Here is a 15028-nt window from a genome sequence, read left to right as displayed (position 1 = left end):
ATCACTCGTATGTACAAGATACATTACCATTTTCAACATTTTTCATATCTGGTGTCTAGTATTTAATTTTATCCATATTATGGGTTTTTCAGACAAGTTCATTATTTCTAAGGTATAGAGGAGAAAAAAAAAAAGGCTCAGAAATGGGTGGGATCTTGCTCAGGAGCATTAACAGGAAGAGAACAAAACTCTTCTACATCCTCAAATGTGATTATATGATTATGTGTGATTATGTCGTCAAGAAAATGTGAGGGAGGGGAATGAATCTAGTTGAACAGGGGTCTAGCCCAGGGCCTCTTGAGCCCTCACCACATGATTCCATCAGTGATCATGGAGATCCATCACATGTGGTGTTTCCCAAACTTAAATGACCTTGGAACACCTTTCTTTAAAGCATGTCTCCAAACCAGGATTCAACGAAACCCACTTTGGAAAATGCTGAACCAGCTCCCATTCCCCGGGGCAGGCTGCCCTTAAAAGCCATTCTAGATATTCTGACAAACAGCACCCACTTCTGCTGAAGAAGCTCAGGGACAGGTGAACTGGATGATGGAACTCTGAGAACTCCACATTCCAGCAGAAAGGAGAGTCTGAGGCCTTGCAGGCAGCCACATTATGCTCCTGAGCCAGGTCAGAGTGCCCCCATCTTCTCTAGAGAGAAGAAAGATCTCTCTGCACGAGGGAAGCCAGGTACCTCCTGACAAGGGGCTGGCAGGGGGAGCTGAGTGTAGGGCCAAATGCCTCAAGCTACAAGACCTTGAGAATCTCAGGTGGGGCCAGGGATATAGCCTTCCCTCTTCTCTCCGGGCCTGCAGAGAGAGGTCATGGTGAGGAGCGAAGCTGAGAAGTTGCACAGAGCACTGGAGGCCCCAGCTCACGGGCCGAGAAGCCCTGTAACCACCTCTCTGCAGGGGAGCCTCCAGCTGCTCCTGCCCCAATCCACAGCCACGGACCATGAATCCTGGCCAAGCATCACCCTGTGAAAATATCCAGTACATTACTCTTGAATTCCTGGTGCCAGACCAAGACCCTTATTCTTCGGGAGAGCACAGAAGAATTCTGTTGGTCAGCTTCAGCAGGACCTGTAACATGCTGCCACTTCACTCCAGTGGCTGACACCCGCCTCGCACAATTCAGACCCTGGGAAGTGTCACAGCTGTCACTGAATCCTCTCAGCCGATAAGACCTATGCCCTGCAGCCCACTCCAGCCAGCTCCTTGAAGTACTTCTGGGCATAAGTGAGCTCAGTGCTTTACAAACCTCAGATCCCACTAGAGCCACATCCTTCCTGTTACTGGCTACGGGCTTTCTGTCTCCATTACCCAATAATCTCAGGGTTCTGCCATTTTTGTTTGTTTGTTTGTTTGTTTTCTTGCCTTCAGTGCTCCAAGCTCCAGCTATAGGACTTCCCCTTCACTTTTCCCAACTTAGGTGGACCCCAGAGTCACAAAGAATGTCTTCTCAAATTTTGGCTCATACCAGACCCTGATGGTCATTTTATCAGGGGATGGATAAGGATTATGGTTGGCTTTGAGGTTGGATAATTCTAATTGTGAATTCTCCCATTCAGCTATGTGACCTTGGGCAGTCCCCCTAACCCTGAACCTCAGTTGCATTGTCTGTAAAATGGACATAATTCATACTTCTGGACTTCATCGCTGGATAATAGGATGGCATTGGAAAGTACCAGGCCCATAAGATGGCTCACAAGGGTGAGTCCCCTTTCCCATCTCTTCTGAGCAGCCTCCCTCACCAGTATGTGAGCTGATGCCTGAGGGTGGCTCTGGCTTTTTTCTTGAGGCTCAAGCTGGGCCTAAGTTCTCACTCCTCCCTATTCCAAGCCATGCTCAGCCCTCGCTCCTGCCGTTGTCCTAGGAGAGCTCCACTGGTCCAGTCATACTCTCATCCCACATTTGAGCCATGTCAAGAAGCAATGACCATGGGGATCTTTAAAGGATGTGACTTGTAACTCCTACTTCTACCCTAGTAAGTTCCTAGTGCCACCCAAGCCCCACAACATTGCAGAGTTAGAGGATGACTCGCCGTCATCGATCTGACACCTACACACGCTGTTCCCATTCCCTCCAGGTGAGACTGAGGCCAGATGCAACCTGATTGTCAGCCCAGGCCTCTCTTTGTCATAAACTTATTCTCTGCCATCACCCAGGACTTGACCCTTGAATTCTTGGTGCCATTCCTCACCTCTACACCCTTGATTGCTCTAAATGGTCTGGTTGGATCTTTCTCACCCAATAAATTCCTAGTTCTTCCTCACTGGGTTTTTAAAATTTTGTTTTTTTTGTTTTGTTTTTGCAGTGTTTTGGATAGAACCCAGGGCCACCCACCTGCTAGGTAATAGTTCCACCACCCCAACCTGCTCAACAGGGAATCATAAGCCACATGTGGCCAGTGAGAAGTTCAAATGTGATCAGTATGAATCGAGATTCGCTGCACATATGAAATCAACAGATTTAAAGAATTTTAGGATAGAAAAAAGAATGTAAAATATCTCCTTATTAATTTTTTGTGATGATTATATGATTAAATGATAACATTTTTACTGTATTGAGATAAGGAAAATATATTATGAAAATTAATTTCACCTGTTTCTTTCTCCTTTTTTTTTCCAAATATAGCTGCCAGAAATTTTTAAATCCCACATGCACTTGGTAGTATATTTCAGAAAATTTTAAATCCCACATGCAACTGGTAATATATTTCTATTGCTTAGCACTGTGCTAGAAAGCTCTGCACAGATATAGTGTAAAAATGACTCCAGAGCCCACAGCAAGACTAGACCAGTACATACCCTGTGGGTTTCACAAGGAATTTGGTCTTCAGCCAGCTGTAAGCCACTGAACGGCATCTGGGACACAGACTCTTGCAGCTCCTAGGGGTACAGTCATCAAGAAGGAAAGAGGGGTTCCTTCCTTTATAGCTAATGTTCTGGTAGGGGAGTAAGATCACCAGCAACTAGACAAGTAAATGAGCAAGGCATTGTCAGATCATGGTTTATAGACCTGTGTTAGTCAGCTTTCCATGACTGTAACAAAATACCCAAGATAATCCACTTAAAGGGAGGAAAGATTTATTTTGGCTCATCATTTCAGAGGTTTCAATCCATGGTTGGTTGGCTTCATTGCTTTCAGGCCTATGGTGAGGCAGAATATCATGCAGGGACCAGGTGGTAGTGGAAAGCTGTTGACCTTATAGGAACAGGGAGCAAAAAGAGAGAGCATGGGGTTGGTGTCCCAATATCCTCTTCAAGGTCATGACTCAGTGACCTAACTTCCTTATGATAGGCAACACTTCTGTAAGTGTGTACCACCTCCTAATAGCACCATGGTCTGGTGAACAAGGCCTTTATCATATGGGCAATTGAGAGAGATGTGAGATCCAAACCAAAGCTGGCTAGGTTGATTCTAAATAATAAAAAGGGTTGTAGATGTAGCTCCGTGGTAATGTGCTACTGAGTTCAATCTCCAGTACCATTAAAAAAAAAAATCCAAATGATGGCAGGACCATAAAAAAATAAACCTTGGTGATGTGAGACAGAGTGATTTGAGAGCCTCTTAGCCACCGGGGTGTTCAGGGAGGTCCTCTCACAGGAGGTAGCATTTAAGCTGAGTTTAAATGAAGACTTGGAGCCAACTAAACGAGAAGTTGGGCAGGAGATGCCACAAATGGAGTGCCTGGCAGGGGTGAAGAAATGAGAAGTCGATGTCCAACTTTGGAGTATTTTGGAGTCAGAGTAGACAAGGCTGATAAACTGAATGGACTTCACAGGGTTCCATGTCTCAGGAGGAAGGACCATCCACGGACACTGCAGGATTCTTTTCCTGTTATCAGGTAGTCAGGGTAGCTGGGGTCCTGACCACTTTCCGGCTATGACTCTGAACTAACCTCTCTCCTCTCTGTGTTCTCACCTCTGAAATGGAACAGAAACCCTGGGTGGGCTCCCTCGGAGCAGGGTCTTGAGGACCAAGTAAAGCAGCAGCCATGGATATTTCATCAATTCTAACCTGAAGGAGCTCTCCCCAGCACCTGGGATGGGGGGATTGAGCACTGGATTGAAATTCTACATGGAGGTCAGAAAGCAAAATGTGCTATGGCACCACCACACACGACCCACAGGAAGAAGACAGAGTTTGGATCAGGGGTGGGGAGGCCATTTTGGAAGGACTGCCTTTTAATCTGGGCCTTGAGGCCCATCTCACAGCAAGCAGAAATGAGAGATAACACCCCCAGAGGCGGAAAACAGAGCACATGGTCTAGACTGGCCGTGGCAAGGCACCATGATCACACAAAACCACAATCATCTCCTGGGAAAAGTCTCTTTCGTTACCCAAGATGGCCCCCGACTGGCTCCCCAAACTCTCCAAAACAGCGCCACTAGCTCGTTGGTAAGAGAAGACAACCCCAAACGTGAAGACCAGAAACGTATCATGAATAAACATTATTTAAAGGGATTGTGTAATGACATGAATTTTTCAGTGGCAAAAACAGTCGAAAACTTATTAAAAAATGCATGACTTTCATATTTGATTATAAGTCAGGAGCAGCCAAAAAGAAAGTGGTGGTGGGGGGGGAGGTGGTAAAAGACACCAGCAGCCCTGCAGACTGGAATTAATGAGGTTGTTCCTAACGGCGAAGGAGTGACATGGTGATTAGTTAATTACTATTCAGCTGCCTGTAATTAATGCACAACTGAAATTGGTGTACAATGAATTAAACTACCACATAAAGCTGCTACCCAAATTGAGCCCAAGACCTTGATTACTGATTGAGGAGGCTATTACTGCGCTTCACCATTGTGATTTCCACAGTGTCTCCCGCAGACGTGGTGTCCAACTACTGGCAGAGTTGAGCTGAAGAAGTCTGTGGCCTGGTACAGCCCGTGATCCTGACGCTCACCCTCTAGGCATGACAGAACCAGGCTCTGACTGAGGCCCAGGCTCCCACATCTGACCCAGGCCCTGGCCTGAAGAAGATCCTCAAGGACTGTACAGAGAAGGGAGGCAGAGGACTGAAAGAGGAGGAGAGGTGGGAAGGAGACAGGAAAGATGCTAAGAAGGAGGACAAGAATCTGTTTTCTTCTGAGAGTACTGCTGTCATCCCAGGCTCCATGTCACCCTTGCCCTCCACTAGAACCACAGCAACCAGAGGAGATATTATTGTAATAATCCAGGCACCAGCTGTCCCCTCCAGTACGTTCTCCACAAAGCAGCCAGAGGGAGCTTTCGTAAAGTGAAATCAAACCATGACACTCCCCTGTTCAGAACCTTTCTCTGGGTTTCTATGAGGGGATAAAATTCACTTTCTTCCTGACTTACTAAACCTAGGGCAGTCTGATCCCCTCTGCCTGCCTATCTCATCTCCCCTTCTCCCCTCATTTATATGGTTCAGCCATCCTGGTCTTTCTGTGCCACAAAATCTCCCTGCTTAATTCTTCCCCAGGGCCTTTGCATGTGATATTCTAGCAGCTTAGAACACTCCCTCCCCTTGGTGTTTTCCAGTGATGAGGTCTCAGGTCAAATGTCACCATCTCTAAAATTCTGTCCAGACTTCCCTGTCTAAACTAGACCCACCCCCACCACAGCATGGCCACCACTATTCTCCCTCATATGATACTTCCTTCATGGCATACCCTTCAGATCTGGGTATTTTATTAGGTATGCTGACCCTGTTTTGCTCTTCCCTGTTACAACACAGGCTCTATAAGGGAAGAAAAGTGTCTGTTCTCTCCCATGTGTACCCAGGGCCCCAGGAGTAGTGTTGAACAAGGCAAAGAGGTAGACCCCAAAGGCCTCATGGGGCAGGAAGGATTTGGTTTAAATCCTTCCTGATTGTGGAGGCTGAAACCCAAGGTAGCCCAAGCCTCTGACCCACACAGAGCCTTTACCACTCAGCTGGTAATGGAGGTCTCTGGGGGTAGCTTCTGACTTCCCCTCTGAATCCCACTCCTCCATGCCAAAACATGGTCCCCGCTGCGTCTTCCTCCCCACAGTCAGGTCCTGTGTATCTGGAGTCTGTACACCCTGCCATGCCAGGGAGTATTGCCATTGCCTGTTCCAAACGGCCCTGAGGACCCATACTATGCTCTGCAACCCATTCAAGGTGGCCCATCGCTGGCTGGGCTCACTGAAGGTATCTTGTGCATACTAATTATGCCAGTAAGAACCTCTATGATTAACAAACAAGACCTAACTTAAATGAGCTCCACCCGAAAAAGGAATTTATTGAGTCACAGACTAAAAAGTCCAGGAGTATTTCAGGCATGGATGGATCCAGGACTCAGTGCTGTCATCAGGATATCATCTCTCCTTACTTCTCAGTCCTGCTTTATCCTCTCAACCAGGTTCTCCTTAACCAGAAGCCATCTACCGTTTTTGAGCTATCAACTTCTATGTCAATCTGGTAAAGACTATGTATGCTTTTTAGAATAATATCTTAATTCATTATACATATATGTATCTATGTATACATGTATACATATGAGAAAATAAAATATATAGATTTATGCAATTAAAATATAAAATATATTTTAATCTTAATTAAAATACATATGTATAGAATAAAATACATAGAGAGTAAAACAATAATACTAAAGTTCTACCCTTGCACTCAGGTCCAGAACCCCTGCCCTAAGTGGCGGTTTCTAATAGCTGTATATCTACAGCAGCCCCAGGATTGCTCCTCACTGGCCCCCCTCCACCCTAGGTCACATGCCCATCTCTGCACCAATCACAACGGTGGAGGGGGATCAACTGTGCTGATTGGCCAGATCTTGACCCAGATCCATGATCCCACATGGAGATGGGAGGATAAGGTTGGGTCCAGACTTTTAAACCACAGCAACTAGAAGGAAGATGTGGCCCCAAAGTAGTAATGGAGGGAAACACAGGTGCCCACTGGCCTGGAGGCAAGGGACCGGGAGGAGGAGGCAGAATGTTTGCTGCAAAAAGGACAGTGCTCATGAGCAACGGGTCCCTCACACAGCCTGGGTGGTGGCTGCTGTCTTAATTGGGAAATCACAAGACTCAGATCTAAGTCTCAGTTTCTATCCTACCAGCAATGACTTTGGGCAAGTCTTTCTGCTCAGTGGACAGGTTCTGTGGGCGTGGGCCAGGCCTGAGGTCACCCTGGGTCCCTGCAGACAAACTGCCCTCAGGGTCACCTTTCCCTATGGGGCTCACACATAGGAAGGCAGACCCTCACCCCAACCTTCATCCACAGCGGAAGAAAAGAGCCAGCTCCACTCTCCAGTCCAATGCCAACACGGGAGCCTAACTCGGATCCCAGGACACATTGGGGCCGAGCAGGTAAATGAGCAGTTGGCCGATCCTTCCCTTCACCCTGGTTCTGGCATAGTAGAAGAGAAGTCGTTGTCCCCTCCCCTTCAGCCTTAATAGTAAACAACAGCTAATCCTAAGCAAAATCCTCATGGGGGTGGGGGGATCTGGGAGAAGTCCCTTGGTCTTTCCCAGCCTCACTTTTCCCATCTATAAAATGGGAACAAGAATCCTGACCTCCTGATGTTATCCTGTAATCCCACAGACCTGTGGTAAGGTGGTCGCCATGGAGTGCTCCAGTCATTCAAGATAGTGGAAATGGTCCAGTGAAGGGGGAGGGTCTCGGGCCTTCGTCCTTGGGCACCCTCTAGGGAAGTGTGCCCTCACTAGCACCATCAGGCCCTGCTTCCTTCTGCTCTGTAGTCAGTGGACAGGTTCTGTGGTCTTCCAGCTGTCACCCTTGGTTACAGCCAAAGCTTACTTCAGGCCAGAATTGCAAGATTTCCTAAGGAGGAGACTAGACCTTTTTTCCTAGGTTTAACTCCCCCCAGCCTCTCCTTTCTAAAGTCCACGAGTATGCTCCAATGTCTGCAGAGGGGCTAACTCAGACTCCACTGCCTCCTACAACAGTGACTGGGCCCTACACGATGATGACGTGGGAAGGCCCTAAGGGAGCTGGCTGCTGGGCGCATCCTTCCTTCCCTCCTGTCTCTGCAGGGGACCTATGGGTCATGGTCTTACAGAAGAGATTCCTCAGTCCGTAGATGGGTAGGGACCATGCCCTGACCCCAACTCTGCTACTCAGCAGCTGTGAGGCCTTGGGCACAGCTTTTTACCTCTCTGGGCCTCAGTTTCCAGTCCTAAAAATGGGTGCACTTATTCCTATCCTGACAGGCCCTCAAGGGGAACTCACAGCTAAAAATGGAGTCCTCCGTGGTGTCCTGGATCTGAGGAAGCAGATAGCCCTGCCTGGACCTGAAAGGCTCAAGGACCTAGCCAAATGCCTCTTACCCACCTGGAGGGAGTGGAGGATAACCCCAGAGGAACAAGGGATCTCACCTGGTCTGAAGAATGGGAATAAATGCTTGGGGTTCAGTCTCTCTCCCATCTGAGTAGCATGGCAAGGAGCTGGAGCCAGGCAAACTGTTCCAGCCATCACCTTAGCCTTAGGGAGCTCTCCATGCCGGAAGCTTCCAGTGGCCTGGAGCTCCTAGGACAGTGGTTAGGATTTAGTCCTCTCATCCCTCCAGGACCTGGTGACATGGGCCATGTTGCCAGACTAATAGCCGCAATAGAGGCTGCAGTGAGGTGTTCCCAGGGGTTCTGCCTGGGGAACAGGGAGTGGGGTGTCTGGCATGTTCCTAGGAGCTCAGAAGAGAGATCCAGGGGGTTAGCGTGAGGTCAGGAACATCCCCAGGGGTACAGTGGGGGAGAGGCCACAGGACCACATCTGTGACTTGAATTTTGTTTTTGTTTTGTTTTGTTTTTTTAGATATGTATATCCAGTAAAGTATTTCGAGTGTCCATCTCAACTAACTTTAACCCAGGTAACCACCACTCAGATCACGATAGAGAATATTTCCAGCACCTACCAGGTTCCCCCCTGACCCTATCCATTCACTGACTCCACTGCCTGTCAAGCTAACCAGTATTCTAACTTCTATCACCATTGATTAGTTTCACCTAGTTTTGAACTTCATTTAAATTATTTTGTTTTATCTTACAGACACTTCGCCAAAGAAGAAATACAAATGACCAACAAATATATGAACAAACGTTCAACATCTTTAGCAATTAGGGAAGTGCAAATCAAAACTACACTGAGATTTCATCTCACTCCAGTTAGAATGACAGTCATCAAGGATACGAACAATAATAAACACTGGATAGGATGTGGGGAAAAAGAACTTTTTACACTGTTGGTGGGATTATAAATTAGTATAACCACCATGGAAAACAGTATGGAGGCTCCTCAAAAGACTAGGCATGGAACCACCGTATGACCCAGTATTTATCCTAAAGCATTAAAGTTAGCGTACCATAGTGATTCACACGTACTCGTGTTTATAACAGCACAATTCACAACAGCCAAAAAATGAAACCAGTCCAGGTATCCATCAATGGATGAATGAATAAAGAAAAATGTGGTATATATATATAAACAATGGATTTTATTTAGCCATAAAGGAGAATAAAATTATATCATTTGCAGGAAAAAAATGGATGGAACTTGAGCCATTATGTTAAGCAAATAAGCTAAACTCAGAAAGTCAAAGGTTGTATGTTTTCTCTCATGTGGAAAACAGAGAGGAAAAAAGAAAAAGAATGGTGTGGGATAAATTTCATGAAAATCAAAGGGAGATCAGTAGAGTAGAGGACAGGGACCAAGAGGACAGAGGGAAGGGAAAGGGGAAGTACTGGGAAATGATACTGGCCAAATTATATTGTTATATTATTATATATTATATATTGTTATATATTTCATACACGTGTACATGTATGAAAATGTAACAACAAATCCCACCACTAGATACAATTATGCAGCAATAAAAAATAAGGAAAAATGGTTTGGTTTGGTGTTTTTTCCCACCTTGATATTTTTGAAATCTCATATGCTGATGCACCCCATTTGTTTATCCACCCACCATCTGATAAGCATCCGGGTGGTTTTCCAGTTTGGAACTATTACAAATACAGTTTCTATGAACATTTTGTTTGTCTCTAGAGCACATAGTCTTTTGTATTTCCTAGTATCTGCCTAGGCATGCAATTGATGGGTTACACAGTGAACATGTGTTCAGCCTAGGAGAAAATGCCAGTTTTCCAAAGTGGTTGTGCTATTCTACATCCCCACTCACAACACATGAGAGTTCCAGTTGCTCCACATCCTCACTGATACTATTTTCAGGGTTTTAAATTTTAGCTGTTCTGGTATCTATCAGATATTGTGTTCTTGCTTTGCATTTCCCTGATGACTAATGATGTCAAATATCTTTTTATGTACTATTGCTCATTTGTACATATTATTTTGTGAAGTGCCTGTTCAAATGTTTTGCCCATTTTCTTGAGTTGTCCTACCCGTGATTTATAATCAATCTTCAAGTATTCCAGTCACCAAAGTCCTTTGTCAAATGTATGTACAGCACTCAAAATATTTTCTCACTCAAAATAATTTATGGATTACCTTTTCCATTTCTTTTTGGTGTCCTTTGAGGAACAGAAGTTCCTAATCTTAAGGAAGTTGGTTATCAATATTTCTGCTTACAGCTAGTTCTTCCAATGTCCTATTTAAGGGAATCTTTATCTTTCACAAGATGTGACCTGAAATTTATTTATTTATTTATTTATTTGTTTGTTTCTTTGTTTGTTTGTTTATCAGCACTGAGTGTGTCCCTTCTATGAGCAAATCACCTACCAGTTATTCCTGAGTTTCGTCCTCCAACTTTCATGGGCAAAGGAGTCAACTGAGAAGTTGGATCAAGTGGCCATTTCCTTGCACCCCTGGAAATTTAACCTTGGCCTCCCCCTCCTCTGCTGCTCTGCTCCTACTGGGCTTCAAGAACTCTGCTGAGATGCAGAGTTGGAGAGCAAGGCACAGGATAAAGCCCCATGCTGACTGAGTAAGTGTGCCGACTTGTGGAAGGTGGGCTGAGGGTCTCTTCAAGATCTCTGTGTACACAAACGTTCCAAAGGATATGATTTCAACTTCCAGTGTTCTGGAGTTCTGTTTGTTCTCCCCATCCCTGCCTCCCTCCACTGTGTATGTGGCAAGGTGGGAGGAGGCTCTAGGGACAGCAAATGTCCAGATTCTGCAGTTTCTGGAGTCAGCAGACATGGGTTAGAGGCCTCTAACTCTGCAATTCACAAACCCCCATTATGTCTCAGTTTCCTTATCTATAAAATGGGGATCACAATAATAAATGCTTCATAGGGCCATTGGATGAATTAGGTGAGATAATGCATGGGACTTGCTTCACCTGGTATGCAGTCAGGGTTTAGTAAGTGGTAGACAATTTTATTTATTAGCTCTTCAGTAGAAGGAGGCTCCATGTCACTTTCCAGCTTTAAATGACCACCTGTTGTCCCAATAAGGGTTCAACTTTTCTTTCAGGAGGATCCCAGCCTGCCTACTTGCATCCACACTTCCACACCCGTTTTTGGAGACCTAAACAAATCAGAGCACCAAGTCCCAGTAGCCCTACCCTCTGGGCTTCTGTCCCCATTGCTTTTTACTAAAGTACCACAAAAATGGATGAAGGCTCTGGATCCTCCCCCCTACAGCTCCCAGCTGCCAGACCATCCTTCTCCCCGACACTCCTATCCCACCCCTTCCCAGGCAGGGGCTCTGTCCTTATTTGTGCAGGTTCTGTTTCATTGATGGCTCCAGCTGCCTACTGACAGCAATTTCAGCCATGAACCTTACCCATCATAATAAAATAGCCATTTCCCAGGAAGGTGGCAATAGGATAAAGGCATGCAGGCTCTTTAGGTTTCAGAGAGCTCCTCAATTACTTTGCCAAACTGAGAGACACTCACCCAAGAACCAAGGCCCATGTCAGAGAATCATGCCCTGACCTGCCCACAGCACGGGGTCTGGGCTTTTCTGTCATCGGGTCTGTGCATGTGGAATGAAATGGATTAACTAATGACAAGTCTCCAATTGTCGTGGATTCATTCATGCATGCACTCAATTTCCATTCGGCAAGCATCGTGGAGCAGCTACTGTTCTCAATCAATGTTTGTGATCAGAACGGAATTCTTTATGTAAAACAGAGTCACTCCCCCAGCTGATGGTGAAGATGGAGTGGGAGTGGGAACTGGCAGAGCTGTTCACCTGCTAGAGGGATGCCTTTTGTCTTCTCAAGAGCCTCAGAATTCACAACTACAGTGAGAAGTTGTTCTGTTTTACGGATCTCAACCCAGTCTTCTCTGGCTTCACTGAACACGTTCTGTGAATCTGTATTCTGGACACCTGGAAAAAACTGCCTGGTACATCCTTCAGAGCACCAAGTCCCGGTAGCCCTACCCTCTGGACTTCTGTCCCCATTACTTTTTACTAAAGTACCACAAAAAAATGGGTGAAAGCTCTGGATCCTCCCCCCTACAGCTCCACCTCTATTGACAGCACTTCTTCCCCGTCTCAGGAGCATCTAACCTTGGGAATCAGGACCCATGAAAACCCAGGCCTGGGCCAGGAGGTATGAGGGACAGAGTTTCCTACCCCAGCCCCCCACTGTAACAGGGTCCCAAAGTAAGACTCAAAAGCATTTCTCCCTGCTCCCTGAATCTTCTCTCCTCTCCTTTCCCCTCCCCTCCCCTCCCCTCCCCTTTTCTTTGTTTCTCTATCTCTATTTCCTCTTTTCCTCTCTTCTTCTCTCAGCCTCTTGGGCCTCAGGTGAAACAGATTGCAGAGTATAATGCTCAAATCAGCTAATGCTCCTAGTCTACATGCTCTGGGATACTGGTTCCAACTCCCAGCTGGTGTTTCAGAATCCCCTCATATTCAGTGACCAAAGGTGGGACAGGGAAAGGTCCTGTTCTGGTATTCAACAGATTCAATGCCTAGCTCAGCACAGTGATGCACATCTGTAATCTCAGTGCTGCAGGAGGCTAAGGCAGGAGGATCGAGAGTTCAAAGCCAGTCTCAGCAAAAGCAAGGCACTCAGCAACTCATTGAGACACTGGCTCTATATAAAATAAAAAATAGGACAAGGGATGTGGCTCATTGGTTGAATGCCTCTGAGTTCAATCCCTGGTAACCAACCCCCTCCACACACACAATAAAAAAGAATACCACCTATGTGGACCACCTCCTGAAACAGAATGAATTCATTTATTGTAACACCCAACGAAAGATAGCTCCGGCACCAAGCCTATGTATCAATCCTGATATCACCAGCCACCAGCCCTCCACTGTGGACACTATATTGTGATTGAACTTGAGTCCTCAAGGTTCTAGCCTCCTTCAAGCATCTAAAGATGAATTCCACAGAAATTTCTGGAGGGTTGGGCTGGTCTGTTACCAGGCACATCTGGAGGGTTGGGCTGGTCTGTTACCAGCCACATCTGGCCCTTTCCTCCTCAATCCTCTCAATACCCAGTCTCTCCAATCAGAAGCCTGTTGGCATGGTATAAGTGGCCAGAAAGGACAATGTGTAGATTCCCCTCTTGGCCCAAAGGTACAATATATCTCGTGGCAGAAGCCCCCTCCTGTAAGTTCTCTGACACGGTGAACCATGACTGTCGTGCACAGCATGTTGGGCCATGTGGTCACTTCCAAGACCCAAGTAGCCTCATGAAAGCATTTTAATACAAGTAACCAGAAGAGACTTAGTATATTTCCCTTGGTCAAGGGATGGCCATTATCTGACTTAGCACCAGAGATCCATGCAGATATGTGCCATCTCTGGATATCAGAGTCAAGTCCCAGGTACGCTGACCTATTAGACATGGTTCCTTTCCCTAGGAAGCAACAGCTACAGGATACTGACAATGTGCTGATACTTTCTTCAGTCCCCCTGCCTCTCCAACTTCAGAAGCCCTTTGATTTTCAGGCTTATCCATAGAGGATTACATATCCTCTATGTAATCTGCTTGATGCAAAAACCCTTAACTGCCATTATGTCTGTTCCCTGTATGATCTTTGAAACGCCTTGGTCATTGTTACACACATTCATAGGCAGAAGGTTTTGCAGGGAATGAGAACACAGCCAGCCATCGGTTGATGATTTGTTCACTTCCCAACACGCACCTCCTTTAAGCATCTTGTAATACCAACTAATAGGGGGAAAAATGGCATCTACAAATAATGCAGTCAGCAGACCTGAGGGGTCAGTGCTTATTCAAAGAGCTTTACTCCATGGCAGTGGGAAGGCCAAACCAGTGGTGACTCTCCCAGGTACAGTGTCAAGAGCCAGACTTCCAAGATGTCCTCAGAAAGAAGGTAGCAAGATCCATAGAGAGATAATGTCCCCTCTCAGGAAAACAAGAGGGACGATGCAATTGTCATGATGCGATATAAAAACCCCGTAGGAAACACAAGTGAAAATAATGAAACTAACCACTGGAGCTCACTGGGTACTTCTTCTACGTCGGGCAGGAGGCTAAGAATTTTGCACTTGGCATCTCAGTAATCCTTCCACTTACACCATGAGACTATCACTAAACTTGTCTCCATGTTATAGCCGAGGATATTGACACCCAGAAAAGTTAAAGAACTTTCTCGGTACCACAGAGTTAATAATTAAGTAGGCTTATACTACTTTAAAAATTCATTTGGTCCACTTACCTTATCTAGGCCATGCCCGGCAGTATGTCCTCCTTCTTAGGAGGCCCTGGAGAAGTAAAGGACTCAGCCTAGGCCTGCCTGTGAAATGCTGGGCTAGAACATGCCTCTGAAGCAATCTTGACACATCTTCCATCTATTCTGAAAAAAATTCCCACCCAGATAATGAGTGGGTCTGAGGTCCTGGTCCCTATAGTTCTTCTGACCTCCTCTGGCTTGGGTATCTAGACATCTAGACCAAAGCACCATCAACTGTGCCACCTCCCCAGAGCTCCATTCAGCTGAAGAATCTTCTCTCCTCCTTTATTTAATTATAAAGACCATGTTTCCATTAACCTCAAAATTTGCCTTGGCCCCACACTCAAGTTAAGAAGCCAAAGATGAAATTGTATTTACAGTCCTCCCCAAGACCAACCAACCCACTACAGCCCTTCTTACTTCTTCATCCAGG

General features: G+C 46.0%; 1 long non-coding RNA gene across 8 annotated transcripts in view; it reads right to left on the bottom strand.

Moving 5' to 3' along the window:
* Positions 1 to 15028, bottom strand: part of LOC110598691 (uncharacterized) — a 216535-nt gene that overhangs the window by 130553 nt on the left and 70954 nt on the right. The window lies entirely within an intron of this gene.

This window comes from Ictidomys tridecemlineatus, chromosome 15, assembly GCF_052094955.1.
Source record: "Ictidomys tridecemlineatus isolate mIctTri1 chromosome 15, mIctTri1.hap1, whole genome shotgun sequence".
In the NCBI taxonomy this organism is placed as follows: domain Eukaryota; kingdom Metazoa; phylum Chordata; class Mammalia; order Rodentia; family Sciuridae; genus Ictidomys; species Ictidomys tridecemlineatus.
Note: the sequence above shows the minus strand (reverse complement) of the source record. Positions and strands in the feature narration are given on the sequence as shown.